This window comes from Eumetopias jubatus, unplaced genomic scaffold (assembly GCF_037043125.1).
Source record: "Eumetopias jubatus isolate StellerSeaLion01/CBP00866 unplaced genomic scaffold, mEumJub1_p1.0 scaffold_14, whole genome shotgun sequence".
Lineage (NCBI taxonomy): Eukaryota > Metazoa > Chordata > Mammalia > Carnivora > Otariidae > Eumetopias > Eumetopias jubatus.
The window spans coordinates 72,971,067-72,992,748 of record NW_028274820.1 but is presented as its reverse complement, the minus strand read 5'-3'; positions in this window follow the sequence as shown (position 1 = coordinate 72,992,748).

Below are 21,682 nucleotides of genomic sequence, written 5' to 3'. Positions count from 1 at the left end.
TTATGAGAAAGGAAGATTTACACTGTGCATAGGATTTAGTATTTGTGATTTCCCCTCAAATATGAGAATTGCATTATATGATGAAGTTGATGAGTGAGCAATCTGCCTCATATTTCATTTAGTTGATTAAGTTTTATAGAGGAGATAGGATTTCAATTCAATAACTCTAAGATATGTTGTTTCAACCCCTTACCTTAACAGCTTTAGTTAGGTTCTGTGTAAGATGCTTACACAAAAAGATGATGGAAAACCAGAGTTTTGGTATAAGATCAGAGTAAATATTAGGATATTTATAGCAGAATGCACTAATGGTTAAAATTAATTCATTCCAACGGGATGCACTGAAACTATGTCTAGCTCAGTCATAGGAAAACATTAGAAGTCTGGAGTATATACATATATCCAGCCATGTATGATCACAAAAAATTATTCTTTATAAAATGAATTGAGGGTAAGTTTCTCCTCATCATCCTAAAGTATATTGTATTGTTTCTTTTTCTAAAAGTATATTGTATTGTAATTTAGAGAATTAAAAAATCCTAACTAGTTAATATCAACCACTTGTCTTTTGTCAAACTACTCATGAATAGCATGCCCATTTACAGGATAACAAAGCTCTGGAATAATCTTTTTGCAGTTTGTTTTTTTTTTTTGTAATGAAGTATTACCATTTCTGAGATGCATATATGACTTTAGGAATACTTCCTATTTCTTTAACGATGAGAAATCTCAGCATTTACTGACAGTGAGGTGGAAGGAATTATATTTTACACCATAAAAGTTGCTTTCTTTTCTAGAATGCAAGTGATATGAAAGGTAAGGCCTCTGACATGTCCTTTAAAGATACAAGGACAGAAAGTCATGCCATTTCCCTCTAATTTTAATTGTTCTAGTCAGCAACAATTTTCCAGCTCCCTGTCAAGGAAGGGAAATATGGTAAATTAAGTTATGTACAAACCTGTCCCAAGACCAAAATTCTCCTGCCTTCATATAGAAACCACTGGATCATTACAGGGTTTACCTGAGTCCCATGGAGAAAACTATTCAAACTCATGCCTGGATTGCACAGGTGATCACATCTGTCAGTCTTCTGAGACCCTTTCTCCTCTCTCTGGCCTTAATTGTTCTTTATTTTCTCTTCTGGCAAGATAGCAGTAGTCAAGGCAAGCTGGGATCTAGAGTGTTATCAACTTGTTTGTGATGCTTTATTACCTGGCTTTCTGCTAAGCTCTAATAACAAGGAAAGGTGTTATTGGCCTGTTAATAATTAATAGCACCCAGTGCAAATGAAGTACTTCTGTCATAGGGCTTCATCAGTAAGGTCACAGTACAACAGGGGTTGCAGGTTCTGTGAGCATAAGTGGTATTTGCATATGTCAGAACAGACCGTGCATGCTAACAGTACAAACACTTCACATCTGCTTCTGTTTACTTCCATGCTAACACCCTAAAGTACAGGAGTCCTGTGTTAATTGCTCAGTTGCATACTGACTGTTGATGTGTTCTCCACAGAGCTTTTCATAAGTGCACTGTTGCAAATAAACTGCTAATGACTTTGCTTATTCCAGCCAACCTTTAAAGGAAATCTACAACATACACGCAGATTAATGATTCCTCTATTTAGCAGTGTGTCTTGTGACTAGGTTTGCATAGAGGCAGTATCAATTAAGTAGCAATTATCTGCAAAGTGGAAAAAAGAGGGAAGATATAAATAACTAATGAGTATGATGCTAAAATCTCTGAGAACAACTAGAATTGAACTCTGAGGCAAGGGCACCGACTAGTGAACATTTTTTCCCATCTTTTCTTATACCCAAACCCCATAGAGTCCCCATGAAAAACCAAAATGAGAACAGACACTTAAGTTCTTAAGTAATTTTTTTATATTTGACTTTCAAGATGACCATTATTTTGAAACAGCCAAGAAACAAGAAAATAGGCTAAATGTAAACATCATTAACAAATAGTTTATAAAAAAAAGAAAAGAAAAAATTGGCCCATAAATGTTTATTTTATGAAAGGACCTGACTAAAACATATCAGATTTTCTATGTATCTTATCAACAAAGTTCAGCACAGAGTCCCAATTTATCCCTTGATTCTTGTCAAGCAATGGCAATGGGCAGAATGTGAATTAAAGCAGAGAGCCAAATGTTTTAAGGTTTCTCCAGATGACCTAGGGCCCAACAGTTCCTTTGATAGCTTTTTTTTCCCTCAAGGATGACTAGGAGAGGTCAAAAAAAAATTAACATATTTTCAATCATATTTTCTAAATCCTAAATGAAGACAAATGGTTTGACAAATATATATGAAGAAAGACAATTAGAAATGTGAATGGAATTGGCTAGAAAACGGTTAGATTCTGTGATAAAAATACCCAATAAAACAGAAGTTTACGGAACAACGAAGTATATTTTGCTGCAATATTCCAATCCTAAGTAAAGCTCCCAGCTGCTGGGCTGCTCTGCTCCATCTGGTAAGTCAGGAATTGTGGAGGCCACTGAGTCTACCACCCAGATTTTCTTAAAGAAAACCTGCTGTGAGACTAGCTGTTGTACCTTCAGATCTGCCCAGACATTCATGTTGTGGCCACACTAGTGCCCAGGCTACTCCCAGCCAATGAATAAGCATGACAGGGGCACCAGAGCCAGGACATTTTTGTCCAGTGCAAGACTCCCCTAACGGGAAATTTTGTTCAAGGACTCCATATTGCCTTGACTGAGACTTCTCAGAGATGCTCTGCAGTCTGGAGCATAGCCCACTCTCTCCTCTTTCCTTCCTGCTCTCCATCCAGAAGTATCAGAACTACATTGAAGCCCAAAGGCTCTCCCCATGTCTCCTTCTCCCTCTCCCCTTACCTTTCACAAATGTTCTCTTTAATATTTGCTATAGGTTCAGGCTCATATAAGTGCATTATTTTCTTGTAACTGAAAAGTTTTTGAACAACTGGAGGTACCCATTCCCTTTTCTGAAACTCTTTGGGCCAAATGTATTTCTGAATTCAGAATATGGTGCATCCTGCAGCACGTGGGTGATTTAGTCAGTTAAGCGTCCAACTCTTGATTTCAGCTCAGGTCTTGATCTCATCAGGGTCATGAGATTGAGCATGGAACCTGCTTAAGATTCTCTTTCTCCCTCTCCTCTGTCCCTCCCCAGCTCCCCTGCTCACACACGCATACACGTTCTCTCTCTCTCTCAAAAAAAAAAAAAAAAAGAGAGAGAGAGAGAGGGAATATGGTGCATCTACTTTATATTATATAGTAAACCCCATTTGGGGTACTCCACGGTAACTATGCAGCGAAACCCAAACATGCATACAAAGTAGGATAAATAGAGGCTACGTGATCTCACATAAATATAGGTCAATTTTTGACAAAAATACATCTAGATCATGCTGGGAATTATCTCTAAATATATTACAAAACAAACAAAAAATAAAGCGAAATTTTTTGGTTTTCAGAACTTTATGGATTTGAGAATTGTGAACTGTTTATCTTTTATACTATTACTAATAGTTTCATTTACTATCAGATTCGTAATTTCCCCCTCTTTACATTATTCATCTGTTAGATCCTAATCCAATGGTTCTTAAGCTTCAACATCAATAAGGATCTCCTAGGGGTAGTTTTCAACTCTCAAATTTTTATTCAGTAGGTCTAGTGTAAGGCCTAGAAATCTGCATTTTAACAAGTTGGTCAACCCCATCCTCTCCTGTGATCCTGATACAGAAAGTTTTGAGATTCAAACTTTGAAAATACTGTTCTAGACTTTGAGTTCACTTTTCACTATGGTAAACTACTAATATCACTAGTTCCAGGTTTAATCTCATGGATTTTCGAGGCCCATTGTTTTTTTTTTTTTTTTAAAGATTTTATTTATTTATTTGAGAGAGAGAGAATGAGAGACAGAGGGCATGAGAGGGAAGAGGGTCAGAGGGAGAAGCAGACTCCCTGCCGAGCAGGGAGCCCGATGTGGGACTCGATCCCGGGACTCCAGGATCATGACCTGAGCCGAAGGCAGTCGCTTAACCAACTGAGCCACCCAGGCACCCGAGGCCCATTGTTTTTTAAACATAGAACCAGCTAACTAGCTTATTCTCTTATTCTTCCTCTTTGACTCTAGCTCTAGTTTTGCAGCTAGGTCATACAGCCATTCACTTCCTAGTGTCGTATTCACCAATAACTCTTCAGGGATATTTATCTTGGAATGACAGGAGTTAGCTTTTTTTTGAACTGAAATAGAGCTGAATAGTTTCTACTTATTTTTGAGTGTCTGTCTCACCAGAGTATCAGCTTTGAGCTTATAGAATTATGCAGGGGGTCCCCCGTTACCATGATAGTTGGAGTTTTAAGGATGGAAAACTATAGATAACTCTAATGGGTAAATGAATCCACAATAGGAATAGCAGGACAACTGGCATAAAATGTATTTATAAGTGTACTCCCAACTCAGTACTACTTTTAGCTTGGTTCTCTTGCAGGACCGGTTTTCTTCTGAACTAGTAAAACAGTTGTATTTCTAAAGGTTCCTTTCCCTTTCCAAAGATATTCTTATTTCCTTTTTTTTTTTTAAGATTTTATTTATTTATTTGACAGAGAGAGACTCAGCGAGAGAGGGAACACAAGCAGGGGGAGTGGGAAAGGGAGAAGCAGGCTTCCTGCCTAGCAGGGAGTCCGATGTGGGGCTCGATCCCAGGACCCTGGGATCATGACCTGAGCCAAAGGCAGAAGCTTAATGACTGAGCCACCCAGGCGCCCCGGATATTCTTATTTCTATTTTAAGTCCAGTGTTTCCGGAAACTGGAGACTAATCAGAGACCTTAATGGGATATGTTAAGAGGAGAGGTTTAAGGAAAAAACCAATGTCTGTTAAAGTGTCCAGGGATTTATTTGGGTAATATGTTTACTGCCAACAAATATTTGCTCACCTCTGATTTGGAATTTAAAGTCCTCTGCTAAAAACAGCTTGAATGGTCATTAATATTAATAAGGGGAACACAAGAAAACCTAAGTCCAAAAGTATCCTTTAAATTACATGAATACCATTATTTCTATAGGTTTCATGATTATCAAACTGGGGAATATGACATTTTGCTAGAATTTAACTGGAATTAACAATTAAATGTAATATATATCCCTAGTGAATCAATTTTAAGAAAATGTTAGAAGAAACTAGTAATTTTTATGCTAAAATAAGCAGAGACATTATGGTATGGAATACAAAGTTTGTGTGCTTTAATTAGTAAAACACACACTTATTAAGAAGTACCATAAATAAAAATGCCTCTTTAGACTAAGACCTCATAACCTACAGAGGTCTGTCTTCTTTCTCAGTGATTCAGGGTAAGTTGGTGGGAAAGTTTAGAAAACACTACAGTTGATTGTGACATGTGTGGTTAGGTATTTCCTGTAAAGCAGGTAAACGTGCCTACTTTATTATTCTAGTGCCTGCTCCTGGATTCTCCATCTCAACTTCCAATATATGGAGTTGAAAGCTGTATGAAAATCGTGTGTTTTAGTTGTGCTACCAAGGATATGCAACAGGATGTTAAAACTGAACCATTTCTGACTCTGTTTTGGCTAAAGCCCCAAGACAATATTTGCCAACTATTCCACATTCTAAAGTTAGACCACCTATGTAGGACTTGCAAAGAAATACAGGAAATAGAGAAGGAACCCACAAGGCCCTTTTCCCCCTTCAGGTAACAACCTAGAGCAGACCAGCTGGGGCTGAGGAGAAGCTCCACCTTAGACGAAGTTTGATCTTATGTGGACTAGACATTTTAATTGCTGAAATGAGACTTTCCTTTTGTGACGAGAGGTGATCAGAGGACTTTTTATTACCTAAGAGTGACCAAAAAGTCACAGGATTTCCTCTCAATTTCATCTGAGTAACAGAGCAAATAACCTTAAAGAGTGGGTCTGAATGGGCAGTGGAAGGAAAATAAAGGTTTTTTTCTTTTTTACTATATGCCTGTGACTGGCACATGAATCAGGAAGAAAGAAGCAGTATAAGAAAACGTTTAAAAATTTCTATTGATTCTTTTCTTTTTGTTTGTTTGCTTTAAGGGGCGATAATGCTTGCTTTTATGAAACTTAATCTTTTACCAAAACAGGACTTTTCCTTTCCACTTTACGATACATTCTCTGCTTACCTCTGTTACATGTCATGAACTCATTCTCCATTCATTGCTGTTCTTGGTGTTCATTTTATCCATATTTCACTTGCTTTAAAATATTGGAATGATATTGTGTATCATCTTCTATATGCTCCATCCATATTTTCCCATTTGATGATGCTGGGATAACTTTCTGACTTCATGGGAAGTATCTCCCAATTTCCAGAAACACCTTAAGCCAAAAATAGCAGAGAAAATTACATTGTAAAGAACAAATAAATAAATAAATACTGGTTATAACATTGATCCCTTGCCAAGGGGGTTCTGGGCTTCCCCACTTTCGGTGGTTGGGGTTCTTAACTTTCCGGGGTTTATCCTAATTCCATAGTCTCCCAAAAACCCCTTTCCCTGAACTTTGGGGTCAGTAAGCAGTGTGGAGTCTTCAGGTGATGTTGAGAGATTTGGTCAAGACCTGTACAATGTCTGCTACAAATGCAGGTCCATTGTCACTCTGTTAATGGCAGGCCAAACGGGGTACAATCTCCCACAAGAGTACTTTAGCTACTTCCTGGCTTTGATCCATCCTGGTTGGGAAGGCTTGGACCCACCCAGAGTATGTGCATACTATTACTAGGAGATATTTGAACTCCCTGCTCGGCTGCACATCTGTGACATCTACCTCTAGATCTTCGAAGGGGGTTGCTCCCATCCTCTGGACACCTGGCGGGGACCATGGTGCACACCGAGCATTATTTTTAGCACATGTTATGCACTGATGTAGTAGTGCTTCTTGAGAAGGGCCTCTAATGCAGTTTTTCCCAGATGAGTCAGTGGTGTTCCTTGACTAGATGCCCTCCAGTTGCTGTTGGAACAAAGATGTGCCCATCTGGCATCATCCACCATCCCTTTTCAGTCAGGGTGGCCCCCTCAGCCATGGCCCATTTCTTTTTAGTGTAACTGGAAGGAGGGACTTCTTCTGGGGCTGTTAGGGCCATGGTGAGGGAAGGGGCTCTGTCTACATCCTCATTGGCTGCGGTCTTGGCTGCCTTATCTGCCAGACGATTTCCCCTCACTATGGGGTCGTCTGCTTTCTGGTGTCCCTTACAGTGCAGGATTGCTACTTCCTTTGGAAACCAGACGGCTTCGAGGAGTCTCAGTATCTTCTCCTTGTCAGCCTATTGAGCTGACCATCCAGCTGGTAATGCCTTAGCTTCTAGGACTTCAGTGGTTGTGGTTACTGCATAACCCACTTTCTGGGCACCCTCTTGTAGGTAACTGCTGCCATCGCTGAACAGCATGAGCTCTGGATTCTTTACAGCTTGATCCCACAGATCTGGACGGCTCGCATAGACTTCATCAGTCACCTCGGAGCAGTCAAGGTCTGGTTCCCCCTCTTCCATGGGGAGAAAGTTTGCTGGATTTAATGTCCTTACTGTTTCTAGGGCAACCCGTGGGTTTTCGCAGAGGAGCCCTTGGTATTGGTGCTAGCTGAAAGTTGGAAAGGAAGCAGTGTCCCTGTGCGTTCATGAGGGACACAAATGCATGAGAGACCTTGACATTAAGTTCTTGCCCCAGGGTAAGTTTGTCCGCCTCCTTGAGGATTAGGACTGTGGCTGCCCCAGCGCCCATTGGCATGGTGGCCATCCCGCTGCCACGGGGTCCAGCTCCTTTGACAGGTAGGCAACTAGCCGTTGCCAGGGTCCAACAGTCTGGGTAAGTACCCCAAGCCCTATTTTTTCCTTTTCAGTCCAGGCAGGGGGTTCTCGATCTGGTCCCCCTAAGAGATCATAAAGGGGTCTTGCTATTGATGAGAACCCAGGGATCCAGATGCGGCAGAATCCTGCAGCCCCCAGGAATTCTCGTAGGCCCCTTTGTGTCTGGGGCTGTGGCAGGGAGATGATGATCCCTTTCCTCTCCGGCCCTAGTTCTCTGTTCCCTTGGCTGAGGAGGAAACCAAAGTGTCGGACCTGTTGTTGGCAGATTTATGCCTTCTTCCATGAGGCTCGGTATCCCGAGTCTGACAGTTTTTTTTCTGAGCCACTTAGGTGCCCCCAGGGGTTGCTTTTTAAACACACAGCTTCTGGGATACTCCCCCCATCCCACCCATTATGATTCAGTGGGTTTGCATAGGCCGTGTAGTATTACACCCAGTGCTCATCACAACACGTGCCCTCTGTAATACCCATCACCCGACTACCCCATCCCCCAAATAGCTGCCTTTTTTAACAAGGTCCTCCCAGGTGACTCTTATAAAGGAGGTTTGGAAATAATGTCTAAGCCTTGCTGTTCACTGGTCCACAGCCAGTGGACCAGCCGGATCTGTATCCCCTAGGGTATCTTGTTTACATCACCAATGTCAGCCCTACCCCAGACAGACAACTGGAATCTGCCTTTGAACAATGTAGTAGGTAGGCTTTTGATCTGACCTCTTCTCTGTTTTCATTTTAGTAGGGTTCCTCCCCCGAATTCCTTGCCCCAGTCCTCTCCCTACCCAAGACCTGTCCCATCCCTGGGGGATCTTTGCCCCAACCTCCCACCACCCAGAGACAACAGGGAAAGGTGCTCTCTGAAGTTAAAAAGAACCTAAACAGCTGGAGATCTTGCCTTGTTAGAGAAGGCCGACTTGACTCTCAGGTCCTCTGACCTCTGCAAATTCCAGACCCCCAGGACTATCTCATGATCTCAATTTTGGTTGCTCTGCTTTGTCTCCATCAAGTGTTCTGAAGCATTTCACACACGACTGGGCTTAGGCAATTTGGCCAGACCTTCTTGAAATTTTTGATCATGGTTTCTAGAACCATAGGTTTACTCTGCCCTGACACCATGGTGATGTCCTCGTGTGCAGTGGCACAGAGACAGACAAGGGGGGGTACCTTCTGAGATGAGGAGACCAATCAGATGCCCGTCTGGCCGTGTCCTGAAGGAGCTTAGGTGAGGCTTCTCCATAGCTGCCTCAGCGTTGTGACTTAGGATTGGAAACTATTCCAATGCCGCCATAGACCGTATGCTATTCACCACGGAATGGCAGACAGGCCCACTCAGACTCCGTAGGCTTCTGGGGACCTTAAGGGTGCACACCCATGGAGCCACAGAATTAGTCCGCTTGAGCAAGCCAGGTTGGACAGCACATTCACTCACATATTCACATTCCAGAAGTTATTACAGTACCTCCCTGGGAATCCCTACCTGTGAGACCTCTAAAAGGTCTCTGGGAGGTGATCAGGCTCCCCTTCCACCCCAATGGGGGTGGGCCTGTCTGGGTCCTGGGGCCCCAGGTCTTACCAGAATCTGACGTCAGGACCAGGTCCTCACCTGCCAAGTCTCCTCAAGTCCGGCGGGAACAGCAGAGCGGGGCTGGCCTGAGGCGACCTGGGTGGGAGACTGCCAAAAATTAGGCAAGGCGTGCCTTCTCCGTTATGATCCCTCCTTCTGTCACTGCCCCACTGTTGCCCCCAAAGCAGTGGCAACAATGGGCCAGCGCAGTTGGGTTTCCTGGTCAGGGAACCAAATATTACGGAACCTGGACTGGATTGCCTAATGGAAGAACCCAGAGGCACTTGGAGATCTTGGAGGACAGGAGGTTTATTTAATGCTGGCGGGCTCAGAGGAGAGTGGTCTCTAAAGGTCTGAGCCTCGAGCACAAAGGGGACAATTTATACACTTCTACTTCCGCATACTTGGCACTTTGGCGAGTGCTCGAAGTGCGGCAAGGAGAAGAACCCAGATTGGTGTGCGTGGGAAGCAGAGCAGGGAGAAGAACCTGGAAGAGCCCCAGCGCAAGGACTGGGACTCTCTCGCTGGCTCAGTCGGCCATCTTAGGACACAGATTTTCCTTATCAGGAGAAGCAGGCTTCCTGCTGAGCAGGGAGCCCGATGTGGGGCTTGATCCCAGGTCTCTGATGCTTAACGACTGAGCCATCCAGGCACCCCTAAGAACAATTAACTTTTGAACAATGTAGGGGTTAGGAGCACTGATTCCTATGCAGCCCAAAATCTGCATATAACTTTTGATTCCCCCAAAACCTAACTACTAATAGCCTATTGTTGACCAGAATCCTTATCAATTATATAAACAGTTAATTAACACATATTTTGTATATTATATATATATTATTATATTCTTACAATAAAGTAAGCTAGAGAAAAGAAAATGTTATTTAAAAAAATCACAAGGAAGAGAAAATACATTTACAGTACTGTACATATACTTATTGAAAAAAATCCATGTATAAGTAGAACCCAGATTTCAAAAAGCCACCTGTAGTATATACCACTTCTGCCTATATTCTACTGGCCTGAACCCAGATAGTCACATCTGTCTCGAAAGGGGAGAGCTGGGAAATGTAGTTTCCTGTGTACACAGGAGGAAAATGAAACAGCGTGATAAACACATAAACATGTCTCAACCTTATCCTGATAATGGGAAAGGGACTAAATTGAGGACTCCCCAGTTTTCAATCTCCTTAGCCTTGTAACTATGACTCTAGATAGTCTGGCATCTGTCTACATCTCCAGCTTTATTTTCTCCCACATCCCACACATATCCTGTGGTGCAGGATAACTGTTTTCACTTATCTAAAATACTGTGCTCTCGAGCTCTTTGCATATGCTCTTCCCCCTTTCTTCACTGAGTTTCCCTGTCTACATCATAACTCCAGGAAATATTCTCCAGTCTTTCTTCTGTGACCCTATAAATTTCTGTATTTTTCTATTCTAGCAGGTAGCATGCTGTAGTATAATTGATTATAAGTTTTTTGAAGATAGGACAGGAAAATGTGGAGACATGGGGGGCAGCTGATTTCATTTTCATTCAGGATGCTATAGGTCTAGTGGTCTGAGAGCAATCTGTATACCAAACACTCACTACAGTATTTGCTCACCTCCTTTGTTTCTCCTGTTCTCTCATTCTCCTTCTTTTATATACACTGCTATTCATTAAGTGATGTTTACTATAACTCTATTCTTTACAAAGAATATTTTAATAATATATGAAAGGGAAAAAATAATATATGAAAGGGGAGCAGAATATACCACCACAAAATATGCCTCTTTGCCTTAAGAATTATTTTGAGCTGGTTATTTTTTAAAAGCAGTAGTCCCTAGAGAAGCTTAGAAAATCAAGCAGAAGTTACCCTTTTGTAAGAGACACTTACATTGATAAGGGAAATATCCATCTGTAGGGAAGTCTCTCTCTCTGGACCAGGAAGAAAAGCATGACCAAATCTCTAGACACTCTTCTCAATGAGAAGGTAAGAACTTAAATCTACATAACTTTACCCTTGTTTACTGTGCCTTTCCTGGTAACTTCCCATAATTGGCCTTCCCCTCTCACCCCCCAACATCTTTTGTCTTTAGCTGAAAATGGTATTTAAGGTGGTAGGTTGGACCATTTGGGAGAGTTAGTCAGTTTTCCTGGGTATCTCCCATGTATACAGAGGTATAAGGTTATTAAACTTCTATTTTTCTCCTGTTAATCCATCCTTTATCACAGGGGGTTCTCAGCCAAGAACCCAGAAGGGTAGAAGGAAAATTATTTTTCTTCCCCTACAATATGATAACTAATACTTACTGATAATCATTATTCTAAGTATTTTACATATATCAGTTCATTCAATTCTCACAATTTCATGAAGGTTTTATTATTATCCTATTAAAATAAATGAAGAAAAGCACAGAGAGCTTAAGTAACTTGCTCAATTTGACACAGCTGGCAAGTGTTAGACTTGGTATATGGAGCCAGGCAATCTGGCTTTGTGGCCTGAGTTCTTGGGGCCAGAATTCACCTTCTGTCCAGTTAGCTGTGGCAATAATGGTGGCATTATTTGGTACCAAGAATGTGGCTGTATCAGTCAGGATCCAGATGGAAAAACAAATTATTTAGCATCATTCATTTAATAGAGAAATATTAATATAGATCATTGACTAATCAGGATTGGAGGATGGAAAATACAAAGGGAAATATGGAGGTTATACAGAGGTTGAGTTATTAGAATCATAAAACTTAGAGAAGGGACCCCAAAGAGCTGGGACTCAAAATGCTGAGGATATACTGCCTGGCTGGGTTGGTACCTCAGGAGCTTGGAGGAAGTAACTTGCAGAGGTAGGAACAGGATTTTGAGCTGGGTGGGTTATTTAGCTGGTGATGGTCCCTCAGGAACATGGAGGAAAGATCCTACAGAACTAAAATTCACACCTCTGAAGAGGGAGGGTCATCTAGCTGGTGCTGGTATCTTAACCAACCAGGCGCCCCTGGTGCTGGTATCTTAAGATCGTAAAGGAGGTTGCCCAAGGAATTGGAATTCAGACTTCTAAGGAAGAGTGCCAGACAACTGATGCTAGTATTTTGGAGGGATTACATGAGTCTATTTCAGGAACTATGGGAGACACAAGAACCAACAGCCACTACCAGGGTGAAGAACTCTTGTTGTGGAGATGTGGATAGGGACAAGCAAACAGTAATAAGAAAATTTCTTCTCCTGTCATCCTGGCTTCTAGTTTCTCTGTAGTACCCTCTGTTGAAAGAACCTAACGGGGAGCCAGCTGGCAAAGAAGAAATGTGGTTTGCAAATAAAATGAAATGAGGCTAGGTTTACCAATCTAAAAACATGGAGGAAGGGACTTGCAGAGCAGGGAATCAAAATACTCAGAAGGTATTACCTGAGCTAGCACTGGTATCAACCCTGAAGCAGAAAAAAAGAAGAGGAAAAGAGCAGAAAAGCAGAGTGTATTTGAGTATAGAAGGGTGCATTTGGAGCTGAGAAAAAGGTAGTTTGATAACCTAAAACATTGACTTATATGTGCAGAGCCTATTAGAAGGTGTCCCTTCATTGGGGACTGATCTTATCAAGATTCTCAGAAGGAGCTGGTATTAGCAACAGAAACTTGCTTTATTTATCTGAAACACTTCTAAGCAATTTAACATCTTAATTTTTCTCCTTAAAACAACTAATGGATTTTAATTTACTCATTCATTAAACATTTTCTGGATATCTTCTATGACTCCTATACTGTACCTGCTTCTGTTTGTTAGGCCACAGATGGGACAAACTTTACAAATGAAACATGGTGTTAGGTGTAAAGCAGGTTCATTGGTGAAATTTACAGGCAGAGGGACAATAAAACACACGTAGTCTCCCTAAGTCTCACCACCATTTAACAGAATGGGTGTGATGTGTCTGGATGTATACTCAACTCTACATTTTTCTGGAGAAATTGGGAGGAGGCAAAAAGGATCATCAGACTCATAGCCTAATTAATGGTGTATCAGTCAGACTCCAGTCAGGCAACAAAAATGCACCAGTTTTTTTGTACAGAGAAATTTAATATAAAGAATTGCTAATTCAGTAGAAACTCATTAACTAAATAATCTATAGGCTAACAGGGAATTCTAGGGTGTCACTGAGTTAGCAACTGCAGGATGAGTTACTAAAGTGGAAGGAGGGAAGTGGTTTCAATCATTAAAATTTAGAAGAAGGGTTCCATGGAGTTGAGACTCAGACTACAGAAGAGCATCCCCATGAGCATAGAGGTATCATACTTCTGGTATTGTTTTCTCATGGTGGCGGAGGGGGGTCATGATGAATCTGGTTTTGCAAGTATGCAAAAATCTACAAACCAGATTCAGCTGCTTCTAGAGGAAGAAATCCCTTCTGTCCAGATGAAGGATCACTGCTAGGACAACACTCAAGAGGAATAAGAAGCAAAACAAGAGAGCAAGCCTCTTTTTCCTGATGTAACCTAGCAGAATTCTTCTAGTGTCCTCTATTGGCAGAGCCCAAGAGCCTTCACCATGAAGGTAGAATGTAGAAATGTTCTTTGTGGAATCTGAGCACTAGCATCACAAAGCCTAGCATAAAATAGTGGGTTTAGAGACAAGAGAAAATAGTTTAATAAGCAGCACAAATGGAAATAGGAAGATCTTGGGCTCTGTGTTTGGAGGAAGGGGCTTGCTAAAGAGAAAAACCTTTTAATTTCAACTGTAAGTCAGTAACTTGAAGAGTTTGCCCACCAGCCTACATTTCAGCTGGTCACTGAGCAGTCCATCCTGATGAGCCAGCTGGTCTGGAGGATAGCTGTGGAGCACCATTCAGTAGATGGAGGAGTCTATTTCTTTAATGCTTTTGTAAATTTAAAAAAAAAATAGGTAAGGGAAGGATGGTAAGAAATGCACTCTCTCAAATGCCAGTGGGAGTTTAATCATACCTACTACTTTAAAAAAACTTTTGAGTCCAATTTCCTTGTTACTTAAAGTCCCCTTTTCTTTAGCAATTGGTAGAAGATCTCTTGATTAAAGTAGTCCATTGGAAAGATTAATCCAACAGTGACATGTTGGCTGAAAAGGAGGAAGGAGAATCTAGAGACAGGAAGAGAAATTAGACAATTAAGCCTATGATTTGACCTATGATTGTGACAGGAGAACTGGAAAGACAAAAACATAAACGTCATGCAAGAGGGAAAAGAAAAGCAAGTAAGATTATAGCAAATGAAATTTATCACATTGTTTAATAGCCAGTTGTTAATACGTCCATCTCTTTTGCTAGATTCTGAGCAATGTGCTTACAAAGACGTTTTCTCATTTATCGTTGTTGTGGGAGGAGGAGGAAGGCGGACTCCAATAGGACTGTAACATTGTTTAAAAACCAAGAGAGTAAGAATAGTAAACTGAAAGCAGTTTAGTGAGAAGAACACCACTAGTGAAGATGTGGAGGAGACCTGCCAAAATAAATGTGAGTGGTGTTGGCAGCAGCTGGACAGTAACTTGAGTGACATTGGCAGGCTCCAACTATGGCAATTGACAAAGTCATGAGGTCCAGTGTCATCAGCAACGGTCATGCAATAAATAGCTGAGTCCATGAGGCTATGAAGTAGACAGAGAGGAGCACACATTTGTGCAGAATGCTTATAATGGCTGCCAAGAAGAAGGTATCTAAACACTCCATAATCCTATTATTAGAAGGGACCACCTCGGGAATAGGGCAGTTACAGTGATGATGATGGTGATAATGTAGCATCTAAACTTTGTAAAGTTCCTTCTGTGAGCCAGGACCCTTGCTACATATTACATATACATTATTATTTTCTTAATCCTTATAGACCAACTATGAAGTAGATACTATTATCAATATGCCCACTCCACAAATTATGGAACCTAGGCTTAACAAATTAAAGTGCTGGTAAAGATCACATGGATACAAATGGAAGACCCAGATTTGCTGTCTCAAAAGACTGTGATATGAACTATGAGGTTTTGTAAAGAAGCTCAGGACCAATAATCCCTTTCATTACTACAATTACTCCTGTCATTGCTCATTGTTACTTCCCAGGCTTAGATGGGCTGGAAATTGAAGATTCTATTGAATAGCTAGTAAAAATGATGGACCGGGCTTAATAAAACCCACATTCCTAAATATATTTGGAACTATAGTGAAAAATAATGTCTATAATTTGTCGGAAATGGTAACACAGGCATTTTAGAACTCAAGAAATTATTAAACAAAACGGAAATAAGGAATCTTTGTTTGGTTTTACATGCAGATATGTGTTACATACAAGTTATGAAGTGCAAATATTTGAAAAGAATGACACCTGTATCTTACAAAGAAAAAGAATTGGTTGTAAGTTAGAAAATAGCTTTGGCCTCTTTCTTTTGACCCTCATAATCATTTGTGACCCTGGGGTGGCACTAAGCTGTCAAATATAAACTGATTTGCTCTGGTGTCTGATTGCAAACCATAGGCCTTCATTATGAATATGGTGTTGAATATATCATTTCTTATCATATCTGTCAAAGAGAAAAAGCAAAGTAAGAATTAAAGAGGTCCTTAATGGATAGGCTTAACACTGATGATGTTTTTACTGCTTCAGGTTTTCTGTGTATAACATTATACCTCCTGCAAAGGTGTTGCCATAAGACCCTGAAGAATAGATGTGGTTAGAACTGGGAAAAATTCTGAGTGGTGATAGGGAACTTATCGCTGAATGTAAATAAATGGCACTTAAACGTGAGAACCAAGAAACCACTTTAACCATCACCTAACAAAGATCAGAACATCTTTTTTAACTGGAAATCACAACCTCTCCCCCCAAGTGAAACTCAGCCAACTTAAAAATTACAGAAATGATTCCCATATAGTTTTGGAAATTTGGTCTGGGATGGTAGAGAGAAGAATGAAAAATGAGATTAATTGGTGTTCTCTACTATTCTTTCTTTCTTCCTTTTTTTAAAAAAATCCTAACACTTGCTCCCTACAAAAGACTATGTGACCTTGGACAAATTATTCACTCTTGGTTTTAATTTTCTCCTCACTAAAGCTGAGACAGCTGAATTTGTTCTTCATTTCTATTACTTCTCCTACTATCCTCATGATTTCCCCTCTTCATTTCCTAATCTGCTAAGCTGAAATTGGCTTAAAAAAAGCAGTAGGGAAATAAAAGAGAGAAAATAGAATAAGTATGGCAGCTTTTCAGTTCAGGAAAATATTCGCTATTATTTGTAAAGCATAATTTGCTTAAATATAAAATATTTTACATAAAATGTAAATACAAAAATATTTGCTTCTAATTTGTTTTTTAAAATATCAAGTAGTGGGGCGCCTGGGTGGCTCAGTCGTTAAGCGTCTGCCTTCAGCTCAGGTCATGATCCCAGGGTCCTGGGATCGAGCCCCGTGTCGGGCTCCCTGCTCGGCGGGAGGCCTGCTTCTCCCTCTCCCACTCCCCCTGCTTGTGTTTCCTCTCTTGCTCTCTCTCTCTCTATCAAAATAAATAAATAAAATCTTTAAAAAATATATCAAGTAGCTTCTCTTTAACTATCTGCTCCTTTTTTATATTATAATACCTCTTTGAGGATAGTAATTTTACTTATTTAAAAGTCTCATTCTAATTATTCTATTAATTCTGTTTCTTCAGGTGTAAATTCAGGTTGTTGGCTTTATTGCCCTATCCTTCATGGCATTGGTGCTTCCAGATATTTGTGATTCCTGATCATGAACTTAATTAAGTGTGTAACTAATATTTCCCAGGAGATTGTCCACTGCCAACTTAAATTTGCTGTGTATTTTTGGTAGATGCATGTTATCTAAGAAGCCCTTGTATAGCCTTAGATTGCTAAAATTTTATCATGAATTGGTTTAGCCCATCCACTGTGTTTCTAACATCACTGACACTATTTTCACTTTTAGAAGTTCTCAGGTTATTTATGACTATTTCCCTGTTCTTTCCTTTTCCTAGCCTTTACTATACTCTTATTACTTTATTACAATTTTTATTTTTCATATATTTCTTCAATCATTTTAAAATTCAGGACTCAGCAAGATACTTTGCAACTTTCTCTGGCTGTTGTGATGTTGTTTTCAGGGCCCCTTAACATGGTATTTGCAGGACACTTGGTTCTTTTTTTTTTTTTAAGATTTATTTATTTATTTTGACAGAGAGCGAGAACGTGAGCACATGCAAGTGGGGGAGGGGGTAAGGGCAGAAGGAGAGAGAGAGAATCTCAAGCAGACTCCCTGATGAGCATGGAGATCGACACAGAGCTCCATCTCACCACACCGAGATCATGACCTGAGCTGAAATCAAGAGTTGGATACTTAACCAACTGAGCCATCCAGGCGCCCCAGGACACTTGGTTCTAACTACTCTCCTTGCACTGGTTTAAAGGTATTCTCCTATTCCCATCTAAGGGCAGGTAACTCATTCCCCACTGCTCTGGTGCTGTGTCATGTCTGATACCCCTATGCCCTGTCATGGTGTCAGTTACTTAGGTATGGCTTCGAGAATATTCTTCAGTTTTGAGACCAGGCAATTTTCCTCTCTTTTATTTTGCCCCTTCCTTTTTTTTCTTTTTTTAAGGTTGGCTGTGGTTTACTTTTTTTTTTTATTTTGTCTAGTACATCTTTATATTTCCATGTTGCTGGAAAGCATAAGATAGTAATGTTATAAAATTCTTCTGTGTGTTCTTTACACACTAGTTTAATTCATTTTTCTTAGAATAAATTAAAACATATGAATCTTTTGGTATGAAAAAATGCAATTTGAGCTTTTACATTTTTTCAAATTATCCAGCAAGTGTCCCAGTTTACACTGATTACTAGTAGTTTCTGAGAATATCAGTTTCTCCTGATATATGCTGTATCTTGGAGGTTGAATAAAAGTGGTGATGAAGAAGGGAAAAAATTATTTCCAAACAGACAGAACTGTAGGTAAAATTGCAAAGAAATATTCAAAATATGTATTTGGGAAGTTATAAGAGGTTTACTAGTACATGGAAAATCATGGATTGACAAATTGTAAAGGATTAAATATCCTTGCTCTGTTGCCTTCACATGCAGGTAAAGTAAGTTCATTAATGTCTTAGACCTGATTTTTGCCTCCTATGAAAAAACAGTCATCTCCTTTTCAGTTTTCCAGTAAGTATTAAATAAAATAATGTGAGTAGTGTACCTAGTAGGTGACCATTCAACAGTAAGTTATATCTCATATATCCATGCCTAGAACAATTGGTCCATAATAACAAAGAGTTGAGGGGGAGGATGGAAAATAATTCTGATTCCATAGTATAAAAATTTCTTTAGGTCAGAGAAAGAAAAGCTTTAGATTTATCTACTGGGCTGTGTAGGATAAGAGAAGACTTTTTGCTTTTGCAAGGTTAAACCAGCCATGCATTTCTGGAATAAATCTCATTGGAATATGTTATCATATTTATACATTGCTGGATTTTATTTGCTAATATTTTGTTGATGACTATGAATCTATTTTAAATCTCTGTCCTTAATGGTGATTTATCTATGTCTCCTTGCTGTTCTGTCAGTTTCCCCCTGCCCCAAGAAATTTTGGAGCTCTGTATTAAATGCATAAATGTTTAGGATTGTTTTGTGCTCTTGATGAACTGCCATTTTGTCATTATGGAATAACTTTATCCTCATTACCAGATTTTGCTCTGAAATCACTTTGATATTAACAGCAATTCTTTTTGAAACTAATGTTAACATGGTATAACATTTCTTACACTTTTATTTTTAATCTATTTATGTCTTTATATTTAAAGCAAATTTCTTATAGGTAGGATATTGGTGGGTCTTCCTTTTTATTCACTCTAACAGCTTCTGTTACTGAATTGGGGTGAGTAGGTTATTTCCATTTTATCTGGATATTGATATGGTCAGGTTTTAAGTTTATTATCTTGCTATTTGCTTTCTTTGTCCCATCTATTGTTTATTCCTCTTTTCTTCTTTTAGATTACAGAGTGTTTTTTATGATTGTATTTTTTCTCCTTTGGTGGTCTTTGTTTTGTTTGGTTATTGCATTAGAATTTATAGTAAACATCTTTAATCAGGGAGTAACTTCAAGTTCTTCATATATAGTATATGAGCCTCATAATTATATACTTCCATTTTTCTCCTGGTCCTGTGCTTTTGCCATGCAGTTCATTTTTACACATGGTCTAAACCTCATACAATATTGTTATTTTTTTAAGCAGTCCATTATCTTTTAAGGAGACTTAAATAATAAGAGAACACTTCACTTTTAAACTTTTAGCCTTATTATTTCCCTTTGAGAATGGGGGTCTAGAAACTATGGACTGTCTCCCTAGAAAGAGTACACATAGGCACAAAATATACCCTAAATACTGCTGATAATTACAGGGGATTTTCTGAAACCTGAAGCCCATTCATAGACCCCTGCTTTACAAAACAGAGTGTCATGTAAGCAGTAGGGGTTCAAAAATACTGGAACTGGAGGTATTAGTCCTAATATGATTTCATTTGCCATAATATTTGTGAGGCTTGTGGAAATTCTCATTATAATATATTCATACAATGTTACATTATACAGTCATTAAATAATAATTTTGAGGAGAATGTATCAAATTAGAAAATGATAAAATACTATGTGACAAAAAGAAGATACAAAATTTTACACATACTGTGATCATAATTGTATATATAAACACGTGTCATTTACAATGTTTTTTGGCTGCAGGTAACAGAATACCTGAATAAAAGTGGTGTAAACTAAGTGCTTCTTTTTCCTCAATTCAGTAAGTATGTACTTCATTAGAGGTGTACTGTTTCAATGTTGACTCAACAATGTCAGTGCTGTGTCAGTTTCTCTTAGCCATCATCTCGTGATCATAAGATGGCTGAACATTTCTCACCTCAAATCTTCACACATCTCTATTTTAACAGGAAATAAAATACTTCCCAGAAGACATAACTGCATTTCCTGAATCAGACTACCCCTCAGCCCTCATTGGCCAGGACTGAGTCACATACCCTTGCTGCAAAGAAGTTTGGGAAAACAAACCTTTGGTATTTTCAACCTCTGTTGTTGAAAGTAGTCTTCCAGCAAGAAAGTAAGTTTGAGAGACAACTGAGATTCTCTGGCACAATTAGCAAGAGAAAATATTCTGGAGAATTCATCAGGGCAATAATGCATAGCAGGTTATGAGTGATTTGGAACATTTGTTCTACATATTCCAAATTTTCAGAACTATGATCATAACACTTTCATGAATAATTTATTTAATTGAACAATAATTATCTTAGATTGAGCTAGACATAATATTCTAGAACAACTCAAATTCTTCTTTTTTCTTAAGATAATGAGGTCACACTGGTTGTCTCCATTTCAATTATTAACACTTCTGAACTGACTAAAACATTGATTTCTTACATTAGAACATTCAAATTAGCTAGCCATCAACTCCCCATATCTTCCTTTCCTTTCTTAGTTTCATTATTAATGAAATTTATAGATTATAATGTCTGTTTTATGATGTGGGTATGAAATCATTAGTGTAAATAAATGTTTCCCTTCGAGTAGAATTATTATTTTACTTGTACTTCTCATATATTTTTATGAACACCCAGTTACATATTAATTTATTAATTTTAAATCCCCACCTTAGTGTTGTTAAATTAAAATAAATAAATAAATGTTAGTGTCATTATGTTGAACTGAAAAAAATTACATATGGTATTATGTATTTCAAAAAAGTGAATCCTTCTTAGAAATTTATCTGATGAAAAAGGTGAATGGAAAGTTCTCATTTTCAAATCATTTATGGATTTTTTTCCCCCTTCAGATGTCTTAGAGTCATTTTGGTGGATCTTCATGAAGGGAACAGAGAAATATAGGTGCTCTCTTTAGGGTATTCACTTTTTAAAAAAAAAATTAAATTCAATTAATTAACATATAGTGTATTATTAGTTTCAGAGGTGGAGTTCAGTGATTCATCAGTTGTGTATCACACCAAGTGCTCATTATATCATGTGCCCTCCTTAATGCCCATCACCCTGTTACCCCATCTCCCCAGCCCTTCCAGCAACCCTCAGTTTGTTTCTTATGGTTAAGCGTCTCTTACGGTTTGTCTGCCTCTCTGATTTCATCTTGTTTTATTTTTCCCTCCCTTCATATATGCTCCCCTGTTTTGTTTCTTAAATTCCACATATGAGTGAAATCATATGATAATTGTCTTTCTCTGATTGACTTAATTTACCTAGCATTTATCCTACCCTCTAGCTCCATCCATGTCATTGCAAATGGCAAGATTTCATTCATTTTGATG